The sequence below is a fragment of the Marmota monax genome, unplaced genomic scaffold (assembly GCF_021218885.2).
Source record: "Marmota monax isolate L192 unplaced genomic scaffold, Marmota_monax_Labrador192_F-V1.1 WCK01_AAM20220418_F8-fsc00327, whole genome shotgun sequence".
In the NCBI taxonomy this organism is placed as follows: Eukaryota; Metazoa; Chordata; class Mammalia; order Rodentia; family Sciuridae; genus Marmota; species Marmota monax.
Window position 1 is genome coordinate 1,055,535 of NW_026692808.1, and position 5,631 is coordinate 1,061,165.

The 5,631-nt window shown below is 34.4% G+C and overlaps 1 pseudogene; it reads left to right on the forward strand.

Annotated features, from left to right (window-relative positions):
* Positions 1-4,715: 4,715 nt before the first annotated feature.
* LOC124095277 (guided entry of tail-anchored proteins factor 1-like) lies at positions 4,716-5,207 on the forward strand (annotated as a pseudogene).
* Positions 5,208-5,631: the final 424 nt, after the last annotated feature.

The following is a 5,631-nucleotide window of genomic DNA, read 5'->3' on the forward strand; positions in this document are numbered from 1 at the left end:
TTCAACCTGCATCTTAGATGTAATTTTTATTAACATTATTTTAAATTGGGAACTCATAATTATAAATATTTATGGGTAACATGATTTTTTATATATGTATACAATATGGAATTATTAAGAGGTCAAGCTCATTAACATATCTATCTAGTCATTCACTGATCTGATATTTTTGTGGTAAAACATGTTAAACTTACTTTTAGTTATTTTGAAATATATAATAAGGTTCTCATTAAATTTTTCTGCATATATTATCCAGTTTTCTCAAAACCACTTGTTAAAAGGCTGTCTTTTCTCCAATGTATGTTTCTGATATCTTGTCAAGGATCAGATGACTGTACATGTAGGGATTTATCTCTGTGTCTTCTATGGTATTCCACTGAGGACATGTCTGTTTTGATGCCAGTGTCTTGTAACAATCATTTTACTCTCTACTTCTATTAGTTAAACTTCAAGACCAAAATTTTAATATAAGACATTTATAAAATAACATCAGAAAGTGTCTAGGTGACCTTGAATTTGACAGTGGATTTTAAAATTCAATAGAAAAATATAATCCATGAAAAAAAATACTAGTAAATTGGAAGTTTGATAAAATGAAAAACTTTAAGACCCTGGAAGGCTGAGGTGGTAGGAATATATGAGTCCAGTAATTTAAGACAAGCCTGGGCAATATAGTGAGATACTATCACAAATAATGCATGAACCAATCAATCAATCAATCAATCAATAACTAATGCTCTGGAAATAATGTTGAAAGAATAAAGAAACAAATCATAGACTGGGAAAATATATTTAAACAACAAATATCTTCTTAAAACCTGCATCCAAAGTATAAAAGTAACTCCAAAAATACAATAATAAGGAAAAAAACACAATTAGTAAATATATTTTAAAAAACCTGAAAACCCATTTTACCAAATGAAATCTATACATGGAACAAAAGCTTATTGAAAACTACATAATACCATGTGTCATTAGGGATTTTCAACATGACACTACTATGCCACAATTGAAATGGCTATTTTTTTAAATGACAATATCAAATACAAGTATACAAGTGAGAATATGAAGTAAAAGGAACTTTCATGTGTGTTGGTCAGAATGAAAAGTGGTACATTCACTTTGGAAGACCACTCTGAAGTTTCTTGCAAAGACATAGTTTTATTTTACAATCCAGCAATTTCATGCCTAAGTATTTGTCTTAATGAGTCAAAAATTTATGTTCAACAAAAGCCTGCACATGAATATTTATGGAAGATTTGTTGATAATCACAAAATGGGAAGCAACCCAAATGTCTTTGTCCTGGTTAATAGATGAACACACAGTACTTCATGCATACAACAGAATATTACTCAGCAGTAAAAATAAATGAGGTATGAATCCATAAAAAGACATGGAGGTATTATAAATGTATACTAGTAAATGAAAGATGGTAGTCTAAAAATGCTATATACTAGAAAGTTTAAACTATACAACATTTTGGAAAAGGTAAATTTATACAGAGAGTTAGAAAACTCAATAGTTACCAGGAATTTAGGAGGAAAGAGGGGAAGGATAAATAGGTGAATCATAGGGGATTTTAGGGTGGTGAATGCATTCTATCATTATGCATTCTATCAGAAGCTGCAAAACTGTTTAACTCAGAGTGAAACAATATAAGTTATGGAATACAGCTAATAATGTAGTGCCAATTTGGGGTCATTAATTGCAGCAAATGTGTCCCACTAATGTAAGATGAAAATCACAGGGGAAAGTATGTGATGTAATAGAGAGGTAGGTATGGTGTGGATACATGTTACTGCATGTATTATCTGTCCAATTAGTTTGTATTGATAAAATTTCCACCTTAACAGCAGAAAATAAAAACAAACAAGAAATTAATGAAGTCAGAGAAAAAAGAACTATCAGCACAGAAATCAATTAAGTAAAACACTTCTAAAATCTATAAAAACAAAAGCTGTCTCTAGAACAAATAAAATAACCTTGATAAATCTTTAGAAGAATGACAAGTAAATTTAATAATAGACACAAATTACCAATATTAGGAATGTGAGACATTATATCACTAAATATTCTATGGATATTAAATGAAAAGTCAACTTGTCCTGTTGGCACATTCTTGTAATCCCCATGGCTCAGGAGATTGAGACAGAAGAATTGCAAGTTTGAGGCCAGCCTCAACAACTGAATAAAACCCTAAGCAACTTAGTGAGACCCTGTTTCAAAATAAAAAAAAATGAAAAGAGATAGGGATGTGGGTTCACTGGTTAAGCACTTCTGGGTTCAATACCAAGTGTAAAGGAACACCTGTGGAGGAATACCTGCAAGGAGGTGCACAAAGAACAGACACAGACACACAAGTACAAGCAAACAGATAGGAGGAGTGGAGAGGAGCAAAATGAAGTGATGATGAAGAAGTACAGAAGTGAAATGACCACTCTTCCCTGCCTGGGAGTTTATAACTCAAAGAATATATACTTCCTGTTACTATGACTATATTCTAATTAGTATTTCCTTAACCCAAGTGCTAGCTAACTGAGATAAGATCCCCTTAATACAAACACAGAGTAATTTCTCTCCAAGGACATTGTTAAGGAGACCAGATAGTGACTGCTTAGTTGTCTAATTACCTCACAGGGAGGAGGCTGGGTATGCCAATTGTGGGAATCAGGGCACCAGTTAACACCCCTGGGAATTTGCTCACCAGGGGAAATGCTTCCATGTCTATTTCCATGGACAGAATATCTACAAACAAGCACTCAACCGCATTTCCCTCAAAAAAAGAATCAGAAAATTTGATGAATTACTTTATGCCAATAAATTTGACAACTATTATAAAATGAATAAATTCTTACAAAGTTCAAAATAAACCAAAACTTACTCAAGAAGAAATAGATTTGGTCAATTGTCTTGTATCTATAAAAGAAATAGAAATTTTAGTTAAAAACCCTTCTACCAATACCAATCCAATCTCAAGTGGCAAAAATATTGAATTCCAATTACAAAAGGAAGAAGTAATAAAATTTTACACAAAACTATAAAGAAGATGAAGTGCTTTTCAACTCACTTAATGGGTCCAGTATTATTCTCATGAAAAAAAAAACAGGAATGAGCATTGCAAGAGAATATTATTACAAACTAAGATCACTAATTCCCTAATGATTCCCCCCAACACTCCCACCCCACCCCCCCCACACAATGATCTTGGATGCAAAAATTCTAAGCAAAACTTGGCAAAGAAAATTCAACAATATACGAAATAGGTTAATATATCATACCAAAGTTTTTCATAGAGATGCAAAGTTGATTTAACATTCCAAAATTGATCAATGCAATTTCATATCAATGATATAAAATGACATATATATGTAATATGCATATACATATACACATATATATTCGTAAAATCAATAAGTGTAGAAAAATATTTCCTAGTAACCCAATATCAACTTCTGTTTAAAATTTTAGCAAACTAGGAATAGAAAGTAAGTGCCTCAGTCTGACACAGGGAATCTATTAAAAATTTATCAGAAACACAATACTTAATGACAATAGACTGAATACTTAACCAAATCCTCAGAAACAAACGGGGTTTTGTACATATCATTTCTTTTGGTTTGCTACTAAAGAGTCTGTTGATGTACTCAGTTAAGGGGGGGGGAACACTAAAAATCATACTAATGAAAAATTAAAAAATAAATTAACTTTATTTGCAGAAAACATGAACATTTATAGTAAAAATCACTGAATCTTTTAAAAATGTCTGGAAGTAATAGTAAAATTGCAGGATTCAAGATCAACATACAAATAAAAATCAATTGTATATATGGTAGAAGTGTATGTTCATAAATAGAGATTAAAAAAAAGATACTATTCTGTTGTGGGTCTATAGCTCGGAAAACACTCTCAACTGAATTTTTTCCAAATTGGAGAGTCTTTATTTAGCTAGCTGGCGACTGCTCCCTGATGGACCCAAACTGTTTCTGCCAGGAACAGTACGGGGTGCAAGTTCTATGGGGTTTATAAGGGGAAAATCAACATCCTCGAAAATGTAGATGCAAGCAAGCAAGGAGGACACAGAAGCTAAAGTTAACAATCAGCCACCCAATGCATATAACCACATCCTTGTTCCAAACACATGCAGTACAAAAATAAACAACTTTTACAAGAAATAAGTTATATAACTAAGGTTACATTTTGGAACTTCCAAATGGAGTCACTTAGGCAAGGTTTTGTTTTGTTTTGTTTTTAAGTTGTCAATGGACTTTATTTATATGGGATGCTGAGAATTGAACCCAGTGTCTTACAAATGCTAGGTAAGTGCTGTACCACTTAGCCACAACTCCAGCCAAAGGCTAAATTCTTTTAAGTACAGTCAGGATAACTTAACATTATTTATCCTATTATCTAATCTTGTCTTATCTATTAATATCCTCCATTTTATAGGGTGCTTATTGGGCTGATCCATAATCTAAGTTGGGCTATAACAATTAAAGAAAGCATCAAAAATATAATGTGTGTAGGAATAAATTTTACAAACCTCATTCAAGAAAGCAGGGCTAGTGGGAGTCACTGCACAGTTGCGGGTGTGCCTATTGATGAGGTCCCCTTGGAGCTTCTGTTAGAGGTGCCTGGGCTTCAGGGAGTATCTGGGAAGAATGGAAGAACTTGACCAAGTCCCACAGCTGGACGTGCCTGCTGGTCCTCCCTCTGCTTCCTGTTTGGATGCAATGTCCTTCTGATCCTCCTTCTGACCTTGTCCTCCTTCATGTCCAGAGTGCTGCAGAATGATGCAGAGCCAGAGCCGCAGATGAGGGCAGAGATCCAGGATATGAAGCAAGAGTTCTCCATGGTCAACAAGATGGATGAGTTTGCCAGATATGCCAGGCTGGAATGGAAGATCAACAAGATGGTGGACCAGCTCAAGACTTATGTGAAAGCACGGACTGCTCAACTAGCCAAGATAAAATGATTTTTAAGTGTTGCTTTCTATACATTGCAAGCTACCTTGATGATGTCACTCATTTGGAAGTATTATTCTGCCCCTGTGACTGTTGTGCTGAGGAAATGGATAACACCACTAGACCACCTGGTAGCCTTCCCTGCTAGAACAGCAGGTGGTGTTGGAATTACTAGTTGGATTTTAGTCTGTAACAAGTTGTGGTGACCCCTTGTACTTTACCCTTTCATTGGAAAAGAAAGATGAATGCCACTGTGGGATTTTGTTGTTGTTGTTAAACTGGGGGTTGAACTCAAAGGTTCTTTACCACCTAACCCCAGCCACAGTCCTTTTTATTTTTAATTTTGGGACAGGTTCTTGGTAAGTTGCCAAGCCTGACCTCAAGCTTACCATCCTCATACCTCTTCCTCCTGAGTTTTTGAGTTACACTTGTGCCCCACCACACCTATCCCAGCTATTATGACTTCTAAAATGATTCTCTTATTAGGTTAAAAGTCTGATTGCTGCTTAAAAATACAAAACAAAAAAACCCAAAGTACATAGGGTAGTTTTGTATTGAATATGTTCTTGGGCTTTATGTGAGATTCTTGTAAGAATCCCAGTATTCTACAGTAATGTACAGTAACACCAGATTTGAAACCGGATGGGGGTCTACATGCCTTACTCCTGA